Below are 16,460 nucleotides of genomic sequence, written 5' to 3' on the forward strand. Positions count from 1 at the left end.
TGGATTGTGGAGTCAGGCCCAAGGCTGCAGGTGGGCAGCTGTGGTTTGTTGTGCTGTGCTTAGGGCACTGGCGGTGGGCATTGCAAAAAACACCTGAAATCAAATGCTCTGGTCTGACTCTGTTCTGAAGGGAAGTAAGTAGGGAAGTAAAACCCCAGGTTTGCCTTTCTTGCATCTTGTTATCACCACTTTGAACTCTGTGGTAACCTAGAAATGCTCGCATGAAATTACGCAGCAATTGGCTGTAACTCTACACAGTAAGCTGGTTGGATTTCATAGCTGGTATTTATGAAGATACAGGTATTGCTCATTCTGTGATGCCTCTAATTTTAAAAGCTTTTGAAACAGATTGGATGAGCGTGTAACCTGCTGTTATGTTCGTACAACAGTTAGACTTTCACAGCCCTTGTGGGAACACTGAGATATGTAGTCTCTTAAGCAAAGGTAACTACAAGTGTAAAATCTACTTTCATTTGTCCTCCCACACTCTCTTGGAAACTATAAGTACCTTGGCTTTGAAATTGCTTAGAAATAAAGCAAGTGAATGGAAATCTGACTTGTAAGATACTTGGACCCTTTTTTTTAATGCAGGGATCTAAAAAGGTAGGAAAAAGCATGGAGATGGGGAGAGAAGATAGGCAATATTGAGCCAAGGACCAAAATGATGCTGTGCCAGAAAGAGCTGGTGGCTGTACTGCATCCAGCTGTTATAGGACCTCCTGTGTGCTCTTCAAAAATTCTTTCAGAAGAATCAACATTTTTTTTTTCTGTGATGCTGGGCAGAAAACAGGAGTTGAAATTTCAAAGTAAAAGCATGCAGCATATGAAGGTATATATGGTGGCACTTTTGTTACAAGCAGTGCTGTGTATTCTGTAAGAATAAAACAGAAAAGAAAGAGTGTCTGATACGTTCTTCCAGAATTTTACATCACTTGACTTGTGTCGAGGTGAACTTACTGCTTGGCAACATAAAACTTTTTTTTTTTAATTCAAAGTCTGTGCTTTTAAAACATAGCAATGAAATTGTGTTCGATCAGTGTGGATTGCTTCTTTAATTAGTATTCAGACCACTGCAAGGTTTTTTTTTTTTTAGTATCTACATATTTTTCTTTTACTTGCTTCACTGCATAATAAACATCTATGTGCCTTTTGAAATTTCTTTTGTTTAGGGACTGCTTTCTTCCAAGGAAATAGGAAATAGCTTGTGTAAAAGAATATCAACCTTAAAAAAAGCATTTTGCTTTCAAAATGTTGTGCTCAGGGAGATAGTAATTTTACTATTCCCTGATATGCACATGCAGACTCAGTCTAACTCTGCAGTCAGTTTTCACACTGCCTTTGAGCACTGACATCTGTTGTTGCACTGAATGGTGATACTGATAAAGCTGTGCCCACTTTACTGTCTGTAGGGAAATGTGCTGCTTGTTACTGTGGTTATAGTTCTCCACCCATCTGTGATTCTGAGAACTGCACTTCAAATTTTGTGTCGGACCTAGACAGTAATACTAAATGCTTTAAACTGAAGCTTGAAGAAGAGGAATAGATGTTAATAACGTTGTGGATTGACTCCCCCCACCCATCCTGCAACAGAAAATGTGATTACCATTTAGACAGTAGGAGATTTATATCAGTTACACATTTGAAAAGTCATAATACTTCAAGGCTATGTATTGCTTTTTGCGTTCTGGTGAGACTGTCTGAAGAGCCACCATGGGGAAAAAAAAAACCTGCTACATAACGACAAGCTGTAAGTTGTCTGATACTTTTATGTCTCACTCTGTAAAGCTCTAGGGTAAGCATGGTACTGAACCTGAACTGACTCTAGAAATGTGTGTGATATTGTCAAGGGCTAAAGTGATATCACAGATCAGGAAGGGCATTTCAAAAAATGACTTTTCTAAAGAAAAGCCCTTAAGCCTCTCCATGCAGTATTTTAAAAAATTCAGTGTATTTAGACAGAGAGAATGATTTATTTGTATCTCTTTCCTTATGTATGTCATCTGTACAGCTAAATACTTCATGCAATTGATAAATGACAAATTCTCTTGTTTGTAACTGAGGATGTGGTTTGTTGGTGGCAACATCTGATTTAAATAAGCACATCTAATAAATACAGATTTATTTTTCTTTACAAATTGTCAGCTATGTTGAAAAAAATAAAATAAAATTACATATATATTGCAAGCAGAATCCAGATCAATAACCAGTTTTTCTTAAGTCAGTGTATGAATCTAAACCTTGCAGACAGTAGGTGGTCTGTGAGAAAGCTTTCAGACTTCATGGAATCTGTGGTCTCATGCAGCCTGATGATGTGAAGGCACTGTAGAGGCACCACTGGTCTGCATTTATATATGCTGTGATTTTTGTTCTTTCTCCCAACCTTCTTACTGTATAATTTTGTCACTGAGGAATTCAGGCTTTCTGCTGGACCTCTGGTGGCCTCTGGTCACTGTCTTGAAGAGCTGACTTCAAAAACGAATCAAGTTGGTCAGGCTTGAAGTCAGGTTGGGAAAACCTCTGAGGACAGAGATTCTTTGGCCACTCTGGGCAAACATATTCCCATGTCTGTGGACTCTTATTATTATCAAGTTAGATTATCATTTTCTTCTTAAGTGCTTCATCCTTAACTTCATTTTCACTTATTCGCCTAACGTCTCTCCCTGATAAACTCTTTGCCACTAGGAATGTGGTAAAGACCAGAGGCCAAACAAAACAAAACAAAAAAAAGCAAAAACAAAAATCAACATGATTGCTTAAGCCTTTTCATGTCCTTTGTTTCTAGTTTTTCCAGCCTGTTAAGCAGCAAGTTCATTTTGTTTGGTCCTTTTGCTGATGTTTCTGTAGAGGTACTTTCTGTCCCATAGCCATTTCCAGCTGAGCTTTGTTAAACTTTTGTCCTGCTGTAGAGCAGCTCCTGCCTGATCTTCCTCCCTGGGCTTCCTTGGGAGTTTGGGCTCACCTGCATGCTCCACATCCAGCCCGGATGAACTCTTTGGCCTTAGTGGCCTCCTGCCAAGAGCCATTCCTGTGCTTGGAGGTCATTGAGGTCTCCTGGGCACCCCTACCCTACATGGATCTCTTCCATGAGATCCTGCAGATCAGGTCCCTGCACAAATTGAGCTTGTTCCACAGAAGCCCGCCCAGGGCCTTTTTAATTTGCCTTTATTTTAGCTTTTTCATGTTCTTAAACTCTTCTTTTTAGCATCTAAGTAGACCTATGGTTTAGACATTTATCCTACATGCATAAATTGTTTTGAAGTGAGCTATTATTGTAAGAGGTGGGGCAGCAAGGGAAATGACATATGGCCTTTTCTAACTCTTTTGCATCTATGCTTCTTTCCCAGTTTCATTAGGCAAACATAGTAGGTACTGAGCGTTAGCTGAGTTGGTATCTTGAAATTTTTAAAACTGAGAAAATATTTGCTGGCCAAACAAATGTGGTTAATACAGGGAATTCCAACTTCAATTTTGAAACATAAGCTATTGATGAAAAACAAAACTTAGTTACTTAGTTGTAACTTTTGCCTCTGGTGGGTAAGAATGGGTAACTAGTATTCTGACATACTGTGAGAAATGCTGTTAAAGAACTGTATGGCATTCTGAAGCTTATTTCCTCTGCATGCCTCTGATGAAAGTGTAAGATGTTTATTCATTGCAGATATGAAACTTGAGACGTGAAAGATAATTTAGCACAAGTTCTAAGTTGGCAAGTATGAAGCTTATATTGTGACTGAAATTTATACTATTGAATTAAATTTAAAACAGAGTTCTGATTGATTTCTTTGTAAACTTAAAATTAGCAAATGTAAGTAACTTAAATACTTGGTTTTTAATTATTTTTTCACCTAATTCATAAGACTTACTGTATGGTTTTCAGTAGACCTTGTAAATATTTTTACAATAGGGTTAGATTATTGCAGTACACTATCAATTCATGGGAGTCCAACTTTTTAGTATTAGATTTTTTGTCATTTTTGATATCATAAAGAAGTCTGGCTCTCCAGAAGCTTGGTTTTGAAAATTAAGTCCTTCTTTATGTTTTCTTGTCCTCCCTGTCCACATTCACTGGTCATTTCTGAAAGCATAAGTTTCCAGCATCATAGTGGTAAAGAAGCATTCCTTCAATTTGTTATGACTGTTATGATTCAGTGATGTGGGAAGTAAAGCTTTTTCCAGCGATAGCAGTGAATATGTAACCTTCCTTTTGCTTCAGCTCAGTGATCCCTTGTTATGGGATCACTCTTATATGCGTTATGTAAGGTGTTCACCTGTAACTTTTCCTTGTCACTTGGAGCAAAGGTAGGAAAAGTAGCTGTAAAACCAATATAACTACTTATGATGGAAACTAATGAAGTTTGAGGAGAGCACCTCTGAGCTTTGGAAAAGAGTTGAGCCTTTTTAACTTTGATCAGATTTCTTTTTTCTCTTAATTTTTCTGCAGTGCCTGTGGATGATGGTTTCATTTCATCAAGAAAATTATTTTGAACGTATTTAGCAATCCAAAGCTTGACCAGTGGTCGTGTCTTCACTTCTGCATTTTTTAAATCCATTCTTTGAAGAAAAAGTTCAGCATGTGATTTTCCTAAGAAAAACAGGTCCTGTTGTGTAAGCTAACCAAGTTGTACTACTTGGGTCTCTTGCATGTGGAAAGAAATTTTAGGTGGGCAGTCTTCTGATCTGGCGGTTGAAGGAGAAAAAACAAACAACAACAAAAACAGAAAACAACCAATTTTGTTAGCTATAGGCTTGACCATGAGATGTTAGAAGGATGCTAATATTACTCAGTTGTTTTAAACATACAATTGTGCACTGTATGATGTTATATGTGTTTATTTTAGAGTGACTTTATAATAGCTTTCTGGTGTGCTAATTTCCTATCACTACATTCTGTGAAGAGGACATGGTGTGGATGTTTCATTTTCTTTTGTTTCTGCACAGTATTTTTGTGATGCCTATTTTATTATTTGTTTACAGTGGGGAACCTTTTCTACTTTAGATTTGTGCCATTTGAAAAATGCAATTTTTGTTTGTTTTCTGAAGAAGGAACAAAGCTAGCAGCTAATGCCAAAGACAGATCTCAAAAAAAAGAAAAAAAGACTTTAAAAGTCTCTGTGTCTGTTTGAACACATCAGAACAAATAAATGAGGATGGGATCTGATACCTTCAAGTCAAGCATATCTAATGAGGCCACGCCTCATCTCCACACAGGAGAAAAAAAAGAAACAAGTCCCGAGAACTCGTGGCTGATTTTACTGCACCTTCACCAGCAATTATTCCCTTGTATTTAGAATTCAGTGTTGCTATTAGTCCTGTGCTATGTGGGGAGCTTCAGCTGTAAAATGAGCTGTGAATGTGCCTTATCAGAAAATAGTTTATTCATAATTTCTCTTTGATATTCTTGCTGTACTTTAATATCCAGTTTCAAATATGCTGTTTACAGAAAACATCCTGGGAGGCAGTGTAAGTACTATAATCAAAAGAACTGGAAATGTTATCTTTTCTACCACTCCTTCTAAGTACTCTCAAGGAAAACAACAACAACAACAACAACAACAACACCCAAACCAAATAACAACAACAACAATAAACACACAAAATCCCACCCCCAGTGACCAACACTGAAATTTCAACTTCCTTAAAATAGACATGAACTTATCTAAACTATCTAAGTTCTCCAAAATTGAAGGAGAGAGACTTGGTGGGCTATGTGGTGGGGTAAGCAACAGCAGAAGAATGTGGTCATGTGCTGTATGTATATTCTTTTATTTACTTTATAACTTGGATAAAAGCCAGACTAACTAAACTGTGGTGCACTTTGCATGATGTGTAAAAATGGTACCCTGTTTGAACAAATTGATTGCAATAGTTTGCTCCCTGAAAGAAAGCTGGTGGACACATGGGATCACCAGCCAATGGGGGCAGTTGGATCCTTCCAGCTGGGGCAGGGAATTACTTTTTCCCAGTGCCTTTAATGTAAGGATATCTGTGGCTGATGGCTGGCCTTTCACCTGTTTACCTATGGCATTCCAATGTTATTTCCTACTGAGAATGGAAAAAGATGAAAATTTGGACATTACATGGATGAGTGCTTCTTTTCTTTATGACCGTATCTGTCAGCTTCAAAGAAGGCAAATGATACTATCTGGGGGCTGCCATTTTCTTCTAGAAGGAAAAAAGCAGTAAGCAGCTTTGGTTAAAATCAATGAGAAAACCACCAGACTGCAAACATTAAACAGGTTTTTCAGTGTATGTTTTGGATGACTGTAATTTTTGAACTTGAGTTTAGTTAGTGCCGTCAGGAAACTTCAAACGCAGATGTGATTCTGATGTGCTGCCCCTCACAAACCATTCTTTTTCCATTCTGCTTGACAGCCCCTTGCATTTAGTTTGCAGTCAGATTACAGCACTTGCTTGCACCAGCAGGCATTATTGATTTTTAGAAGTGTATTTTTGATGTTGACTTTGAAACTTCCTTAAAAATGTAAAATACTTGCTCAGTATTGTACTTTGAGAGTTTCTTGCTGTGATTTCTAGTTATTGCCTATTATCAAATAGCAGCAGTATCGTATTATAGGGTAGTCGTGCAGTCAGATAGAGGAATTGAGTGCACTGTTGTGTTTCTGGCTTTCAGTCATCAGCCACAGGCACTGATGTGAGATGAGCCTACTTGCTTTAGTCAAATCTTCTGTGCTAGGACATTTAAAAAGACTGGACTGAAAACTAATTTCTCTTCAAAGAAATGACAACTTTAAAAGAGTATAGGCTATTATTAATGGGTACAAGTGGAATACGAGGAAATGAGTCTGTTCTGCTCGGTGAGGTAGGACAATGATGGATCTGGTGTATTTGTTTTCGTGACTGATAGGTGAGACGGTAAGATTTCTCTGTAAATATCCACATCAGCAATTTATTATCTTCCTTATCTGCTATCGGTAAATTTTTAACTTCCAGTTAACCACATCAGCTGAAATTTGTAAATAGACTTAACCTGCTATGGTTATAACCACCTACAAGTGTGTTTTGCCACCAGCTGTTACTATTAAGAGCTGATACTGTGGCAGCAAAATCACTGGTAGTATGCTGTGTTGGACACGCTGTTGAGGTTTTGGTTTTGGAGCTCTGTAGTTGTTCAACAAAATGTATCAGCCCCTCAGTTAGAGAGACTAAACTTTACTTAAGGCATCTCAGAGAACTGATTTTTTTTTTTTTATTTTAAGTGCTGCTTCAGCCCAGTAGCTTTTTACTTAAATGACAAACTAGTTCAGTCAAGTCTGAATCTTTTGGCCACACAACATCCTGTGTTTTGACTACTATTTTAGAAGGTTCCACTTCCTTAGTACAGAGAACCACCCTAATTGTTCAGATAAGTCAAATTTTGACACATTTCTTTACACTCAGCTCGTATTTCAAATACATACTGGTTTGCTATTTCATAAAATACTGATCAGATAAGCATATGAAAAAGGTAGAAACGAGTCAGTAAACTCTTAAATTGTCTCCTAAGGTCTGTCTATAGTGGACATTATATATATATACATACATATATATATTCTTTAAAATGGTATACTGCATATATATGCCAAGGAGATAGTTCAGTGCTCAAATTTAAGAGCAGTGGGGTATTTTAAGATATTCTGAAATAACTCACAGGAACATGCCCCAGATTCAGGATAAATTGTTAAAGTGAACTTGGATGTGCTCAAACATAGATCTTCAGGTTATCTCTATATGACTCCACAGTTTAAATGGAAAAAAAAAAATCCAGAAATCTAAATTACAAGGATGCAGAGGCTAATGGTGCTTAATTTCTGTGCTTAACAGAAAATAACTTGGAAACTAGGATGTATTGTGTTGTACTGTAAAGAAGTGATGTTTGGGCCTTCCAGAATGTCCTGTTTTAAAAACTAATAATAATAGTTACTATTACAGATTTAAGTCACAGCGTCAGATAAGCTATGTATGGGCAGCCAGTCATCTGTACGTGGAGAAAATATAAGTCAGGGTTTTACAAAAGTGAGCAGACAATAGATTTGTAAGTGTGTTAGGATTTTTTGTGTGTTGTGTTTTCACATGGCCATTAAGGGATGGAAGTCTAAGTTTATGAAACTGGAAACCAATGTACCTTTCCTGTGTTAGCCTTTGATGCAACACCAGGGAGTGTTTCAAATAAATGAAATGCTTTAAATTCTTATAGCAGAGTGAAACATTCCACACTTTCATCTGAAAATGTATTATTAAAACAACTACATCTTCCGTTTTCATTTTCAAAAGGAGAAATTATGAAAGAGTAAGTTCTGGAAATGAAACATTGCAGTTTTGAGAACACTGTTAGAAGCTGTCTAAATAGCATGTATGTTCTACTTCTGTCTGCTCAAAAAAAGAATGATTTTTCTGGAGAAATGTAACATTAGAAGGATTGAAACCTCTGTTGTCCTAAGCTGTCATCTCTGAGGCATGCTAGTTTAATATGCTCAGTGTTACATTTGAATCTTTAAAACTTAAAAGCTTCGGCTTTCTGTAATTTGATTGAGATCAGTAAGTGCATGGGGATGGTGAGATCATAGGCAGCCAACCGGCATGTCAGTAGGAGTAAAGGCATGCTGGTCATGCATGCAGTGTAGGACTGGATTCTATGATAATACATAGGTATTTTATGTAAGTTTTTTAGCAATGGATCTTACAAAGCATTTTGGAGAGCATGACTGCTTTCCCTGAATTTTAGAATTCAGGAACTAAAGTAGATTTAAAGCATTCTTGCTTCTTCTAATACACAAATAGCATATCATTAGAAGTAAGCTAATTTACGCATCTCTGATAGTCTATTCTCCAATACAGAAATCATTGCCAAAATACCTAATAAATGTTTGTATATAAATGTTCAAAACTATTGGACTAAATAGATATAGAATTTTCCAGGAAAGTAACATAACTGGGAGAAAAAGATAATAATAAAACATAATTTTTTTAGTGCATTTTATTTGAGCCTGTTCTGATAAATATTCCTACCTGTCCAATAAAGGACACATCAAATGAAACTGCTAGGTGACAAAATCAGAAGAAACCTGTTAACATGTGGTGTTGTCGAGCTAAAGAGCCCTTTCTCTGGGATACTTTCTCTGGGATATTGTCAACGTCAAGAATTTACAGTTCAGAGAACAGTCAGGTAATTCCATGAAAGAAGACTCTCCTGGGGATTGTTAATCACACAGACATCCCATCTGGCCCAGAATGTCCCAAACTCTCAATTTCTTAAGACTGATAGTACTGATAAGAAGTGTTTTGGTTTACTTGTCCTGTTCTTAAACTTTTATTAGGGACAGGAAGCTGTAGTAGATAAGCCATTCAGAGCCATCTAGTGTTTTTAGAGGCGAGGGGGGTGGGGATAGGGGTCTTTGCCTGGTTTCTACTCAGAGAAATCACTGTAGATAAACTCTAGAACTATTTCCTAATGGTACAAAGAGCATTCTTAACTGTCCTAATTAAATTACATTAGCGTTCCTCAATAGTAAGTGAGCTAAAAGCATGGGGAAAGGCCTGTTTTGTCCTGCATATTGTTTGGACGTTGGGAGGCTCCCTTTGTAACACATGGGAGATCAGCCAGGTTCCTTCTTGCTATACAAGTTGGATCGAGGTACAATGAGAGAAAAAACAGATTTCATTTCCCCTTCAAAGGGTATAGGGGTGTTTGGAGGCGCTGCTTATCCCCTAGCGGCTCCAAACTCATGGGTTGTTTCTCCTTGCATTTTCTTCTCTCGTTTTTCCAAGTTCTTTCCATTAGCCATTCTCACTGCTTCCCATGTAAACAGCTCAGCCCTGTTTCCCTTTCCATGCTGACCTCATTTCTGTTGACTTTATACTTTGATGATAGAGTGTCTTGGTAAATTCTGTTAAGTTGCTGCTCCCTGTTATCTATTTATCTATTGAGCTTGCCCTTTTTTGTGCTGTTATCTCATTAGTGGTGCCACAGGACAAAGCAAGCCATCTGTGTATGTACTGCTACTCCTCCTCTGTTATCTGCAGCATCTTGCACTTGTTCCTGTTATCTTGTCAGAGGAACCACGAGTCTGGGTGGGACTCTGCTCACCACCCAAACATACAGGAAGTTTTTTTAGTTTATAACTTTGTGTTATTCTGGACTAACGTAGTTTATATATACCTCAATGTTTACAATATAGCAATATTTATAATGAGTCTTTATATCAGAGTAATCTCAGCTGTTTGCTTTGGAGGTGAGGGGACCCAGTATTTGGAAAGAGAAAGACTTATGAGAATCAAGCCCAGAGATAGACTGAGAACACTTGTGGAGGACGGAGGGCAAGAGATCTAGGGAGGAAATATGAGACAGAAAAAAATATTTACTTGTTTTCCAAAAGTGCTTCACCCAAAATAGAATCTCCAGAATTTACAAAATTTGCTCACAGGCAGCCTGTAAACCATAAATGAAAATTGACAGGGCCTGTCAAGCAGAGTGCTAGGGAAGCTCAGCTCTGTGCCTGCTCTGTTCCTCACCCATCAGCCTGCCTAGAAGGGACTTGTCAAATCCAGTGAAAGAAGCAAGTGAAATTGATGCATGTGGGGTGTTTTATTGTTAGCGGTTGTTATGCTTTACAGAGGGGTAAGGGGCAGCTGGTTTTTAAACATGGATAGTTGGATTTTTGACAGAGAATTTTTCAACCAGCTGTAGTCTACCAGACACGTAACTCAGTGACTCAACATAGGTCAAGTTCCATTTTTGGAAATTACCGTGGTAGTTTAGGTATTTTGTTTTTGCTTTTGCAAAATTAGTAAATGCTTTGATTTCCTTTGAGTAACTTGAAATAAAATGTGGAGTCAAAAGAAGAAGAGAAGGGAATTAAAGGAAAGGAGAAAGGAAACTGCTCGTGTTTCTCTTGAGAGTTTGTTAATGGTTGGCTTCCTGTTCCCCTTGTTTCCTGCTTAGGAGAGGCAGAACTGTCACATAGCTGTTTGAATGGCTGAATTATGGAGGAGTAGCCTCTGTCTTCTGTATCTGTGGTACTTCATGTATTTGTGTAATGTACCATATATACTAAGAAACTGGTAAGTTTAGATAGCAACGCAAAGCCAAAACTTTTGCCTGCTATGGAGTAAGTCTCTTTTTGGTGGGTTTTGGTGGTTATACCCCTACTAAAGCTACAGTGTGTAGAAGTTGTTACAGTATTAGCTGTGTTACAGATCGCCATCATACAGCAATGTTACAAGTTAGGGCAGATGGGAATTATGCTCCATTTGCACTGTGAATGCTATAATGCATTTGGAGTATTTTTTGTTAAGAACCTAGCAACTGTAATATGAAATCTGGGCCCTCTCATTTTCCTCTCTTTTAGCAGTGATTCTGGAGTGTTTGCTTTTTCAGTAACAAACTTAATGATTGTGTGTTTCAGCTTCTCTTCCCTTGTACAAAAACAGTCAGGGGGAGCCTCTGCTGTCTGAATGCTTTTACTTTGTTCTTATTCTCTTTTTGTCCCTTTACAAGTAAGTAGAGCTAATTTTTCAGCCTTTCCATTGAGGAAAATATCTCTGTGCCTCTTAATTGAATTCTGTTTCCTCTATATTCTTTGCTGCCAGGTGGTGATTAGAACATAATACTGGCATTTGTCTTGGTTGGTGTTAATTGCACATCAGTTTTATATTTTCCCATTCATTTCCTTGTACAACTGCACCAGATTTCTTCTGCCTGTCGTGAAAGCATGAACAGGCATTGTCCATAAGCCTGTGACAACCCTTATCAAATCCATGCACATCTGAAGAAATATTAGCAGTACTGTAATTTCCTATTTCCGTTAGAAAGGCTTCTGGCAGGGGTACAGTTGGATATGTAAGAAAAACATTGTGTGAAGCATTAATATGCTATTCATAGCACTGAAAGAGGTGCTATCTAGAGGTTAAATTACTTCTAGTACCTAAATGCAGATCTGTATGCATTTTTAAGGTCATCTTAAACTGTAACTCTCTATAAAGGGCATCATTGTCTATATATACCTTTTTGTGTAAATATGTTATTTCCAAGGTGTTTAACTCCAGCTTAAATGTGGGAATTATTTGTAGGTCACTCTGAAAGTAATGTCTCTTATTTATTTCCATGAAAACTACAACAGATACAAGAGCATATTAACATTATTTGATAGAGCAAATTTTCAGCTACAGAACATTGTTTTTCAACATATTCACCACTATTAGCTATGCATTTTTGCCAGTGAAGAACAAGAACTGCAGGTCATGCTCATAAAAATCTGTACCAGTGGAGGTGACTCACTGTCGCCACTGCTGAAATGTACCACCCGCTGCCTGATTGTGCTCACATCCACTGTTTAGTCTCCATAAATGTTCAGAAAGCATTGATGAATGAGTGCTATTTTTTCCAGATGGAGGAAATCAGTGACACGCTTTTGTTTCATACACACCTCCATTCTGTCAGACTGGCCCTTTACTGCCATCTGTCACATAACAGTGAAATGTAGTAGAATACTGTTGGAAAGGTTCAGCTTTTACTGCCATGCCACCACCCATCAGCCCCTGATATCATGAGCAACATAATAAAATAGGAGGCATTACTTTCAGAGCAGCCTTCATAGATACCAGTTGGTATATTTATTACTTTTTTTGCAGATGACTGTGTGTGAACTGGAATGCTAAGTTAACTTAGAAGTCTAGTGAGGATTGTGTAACATGGATACTGTGGTAGAGGAATTAAGCAAAAAGCTTAAGGTCTGAGCATTGCATATTTTGAGAACTTCAGCACTGGTTGTGTCAGGATCTACAGGCCAGATAATTACATAGATGTTGCAAGAAGATAATTGTTACACAAAGAGTGATAGTGTTTGTTTGCAATATCAATTTAAAATACTAAGGCAAAACTACTAAAGATGAATTGATACTCATTTTTTTTGTTATGGTGGCTCTTTTGCTGTTGGTACAGAGAGCAATTACTAATTTACAGAAATGAATTTTTGCCTCAGAAAAGTTATTACCATGCAGCACATGTTTCCTAGAAATACTGGAGGTCTGCAAATAGAAATAAATCTTAAAATAATTTACTATTGGTTTCAAATGCATCTCTAGGTGAGTTGTTTGATCAGTCCTAAATAAAAAAATAGATACAAACATGAAATGGGCGGAAATCGTAATTTCGTACATGACTCTGTATCTTCATTTTTTTGCAGAAGTCTGATTGTTGCAATTATTCTTGAAGCTTTCTATACTAAGACAGTAAGAAGATAGTAGCAATAAGTAGCTCTTAACTTGCTGTCAGAAATGAGCTGAGAGCGTTTTGCATAGCTGAAGCAGTTTATGCAATATAGAAAAAAATCTTGACATATTTCTGATGGCTTGGAAAAATCTTTAACAACTCATAATTCTCCTCTGGTATATCTTGGACTGGAATGAGAGTTGCATACTTGTTGACAGAAAGAACCACTGAAAGGCTTGGCTTGGAGGGGACCTCAAAACCCATCCACCTTCAATGCCCACCAGATCTGGCTGCCCTGGGCCCCATCCAACCTGGCCTTGGAAACCTCCAGGGATGGGTCACCCACAGCTTCTCTGGAAGCAGTTGTTCCAGTGCCTCACTGTCCCCTAAGTGAAAAATTTTCCCCCTTTATATCTAGGCTGCTTCCCTGCCTGGCTGCCCCTACTGCCATTGCCGGGGATTGTAGACTTTGCATTTTTCCCAGCTGTGCATCAAGAAATTCCTCTTAGCCTGTTTCTCCTGAGACCTATCTTGGTCTCAGAATGGCAGTCCTGATACTCCCAGGTGGAGTATCCATCTGCCTCCTTCCACCTGATGTCACCTGCAAATGTGGTAAGAGTGTCATACCCTCCAGCTCATCAAGGTGCTTAGAAAATGATTTTAAGAAGTGTGATGTATTAATATTGTCTGTTTGACCTCTATATAACTGTTTTTCAGCTGTTGAGAAACAGTTGAATTCTTTTGCTCTAATTTCAAGCTATTGGGTCACATATACTTCTCTGAGCATTATGGCAATGATGCAGATTTAGCCTCTGATCCATGCTGCAATTAGGTCCTGGATTAATCTATGTAAATACTCTTTAGCAAGTTGGCACTCTGACTTCTAAAAGTGCAGTTTCACCATAGTACAATAATGAACTTGAGGAGAGGGATGTTGCAATTTCTTTAATAACGTGCTGGAGAGCGGAACAAAAGGGAAGAACCAATTTGGTGCAGAATGGAGAAGAGAAATCACAGCTGAGAGCTGCACATGGATGAAAATTTTATATGGACTACTCTGGTCTGACAGCTCTTGTCATGAGCTGCTGGTTTGAGGAATGGGTTAAGTGTTTACTGGCAATAAGTGGTGTTTTGGATAGCTTAGTGCCCCACACTTCAAGAATGCTAAAGAATGTGTGAAAGAAAAGAAAATGCAGTTAAGGAAAAGAATGCACTTAGAAAATACACCTGAAATTTAGTTTTCAGTGCCAGACTAGAATCCTATTGCAGCTACAGTTTTTTACTAGTAAGAATACACCCTTCTGCCTCCTGATTTCTGAAGTGTACTCTGGTAGGGATGCAGGATTGTGGAATGAATGTAGACTTATTCTACTGAGGGGGAAAAAATACTGTTGGATTCTTGTTAGGATTTTTGTTTGTTTCTTTTTTGAATAGCCTCCTAGAAATTCAAACTGGAGGCAGAAAGGAGGAAGAATAAAGTGAGGTACTGAGTGCTTTGGACCATGGCAGCTAAAGGAGCCCTGCTCAGTTTTTCTGATCCTGGTCTGATGAATGCTTAGCATTAATTGCAAAAAGAGGTGAAAATCTTACAGCCTTGAGACAAGGGAAGGTATAGGGAAGAAGTCCAGCCCCAGCTAGCTGAGATAAGAGTGTCAGCATGATGTGTGCCACCCGTGCACGTTCATCACTGATGTAACACGCTAAGAAAGATAACAAGAAATTCTGTCAGTGAATTTGTGCAGGAGCTTCAGCAATCTTAGTGCCCACTGATATGCAACAATATACAACTGTATAAAGTTGTTTATATTAAAGAGGGAGGAAAATAATAAACAGGTTCTTTGAAAACATTTTACTCACTTTTTATGATTTTAGTCATGCTGAAGTGGTGACTTGAGTCACCTTGGTATTCGTCACTTCATATGGATGTGTTGTGCACTGAGCTTATTTTTTTGTTTGCTTTACTCCTGCTGAGATTGAGAATTTCAGTAGCAGCATGGCTGATTAGTGCCAGGTACCTACACACACATAGGAGATGCAGTCTCAACTATGAATAATTCATAATTTAATTAGAAGGAAACCTTACCAAATAGCAGTTTAAAGAACAGCAGGAAGAATAGAGGAGAACAAAAGCGTGGTTGTATCATGCAGTTGAGGGAGCCTCCTTCTTTACCCTGTTCAGTTCAAGATTTCTTGGAAACTATAACAAGTCATAAGTAGCCCAGGAAAGAAAGATGACACTAAGTGGGATGAGTTACTGTTTAACAGTGTTCTTCATAGGAGAAGTATTTCCACAGATTGCTTCCTTTTTTTTCGCATTCGCTTTTATGACATTAGTCAAATTATGCATAAACTTCAGAGGCTGATACATATTCTGCATAAGATCAAAGAAACATTAGGTTTTTGTACAATTTTGCAATGCTTCTCTAAGTGAAAATCAGCTTTCTTCCTCGCTATTGTCAATAATGAACAATGACTTGAGTTCTTGCACGTTACTTTATGGTGTGATATGTTTCTCTTTTAATGGATGTTTCACTAACGCAAAAGTTATGTGATAATATTTAAAAATGAACCATCAGTGGAAAAAAAAAACAACAAAAAACAACACCAACATTGGAGCAATCACTATTTTGTCCATCATGAAGTTTAAATAAATTAATCCAAATTGCTGAAATCATAAATTTTGTGAAGAAACAGCATCCAGAATTTACACTAGTAAAACAGAAATAATTTTTCAGTCCATCTGTCAAAGAGTCCATCTGACTTTGCCATTAGATTTTGAAGATGATGTACCTTTGGAGAAGTACAGTGGTCTTGGGTGACAAGCTTTAAGCTTCAATTTTTTTCTGAAATCTTGGTAACAGTTGCTGAAATGTAAGATAGGGGCTGTATGGAATCCATTTCCATATTACTTAGAATGCTCTTTTGTTGATTTTCTTCCTGTGTATCTATACAGATGTCAGTGGAATCTGTAGCTATCTGAAAATAGAGCATCTTCAACATTTATGTCAGCTGTGTTCAATTTCATAGTGCTATACTTCAATACTACATCTGCATTTCTTTTTTTCCTACTGATTTAGTTACTGAGAGTGTGGCGTTGGTTCCCCCACTAATAATTGTGAGTTGGCTGTCAGAGTAATTTGACAGCATCTGCCTTGACGCTTTCATCAAATATATGCTTTCAGAAAAAAAAACGCTTAAAATGCCTAGAGCATGCACTGAAATCCTGGCTTATTTGGATCTTCCACCCCTCCTT

The sequence above is a fragment of the Meleagris gallopavo genome, chromosome 2 (genome assembly GCF_000146605.3).
Source record: "Meleagris gallopavo isolate NT-WF06-2002-E0010 breed Aviagen turkey brand Nicholas breeding stock chromosome 2, Turkey_5.1, whole genome shotgun sequence".
NCBI classification, from domain to species: domain Eukaryota; kingdom Metazoa; phylum Chordata; class Aves; order Galliformes; family Phasianidae; genus Meleagris; species Meleagris gallopavo.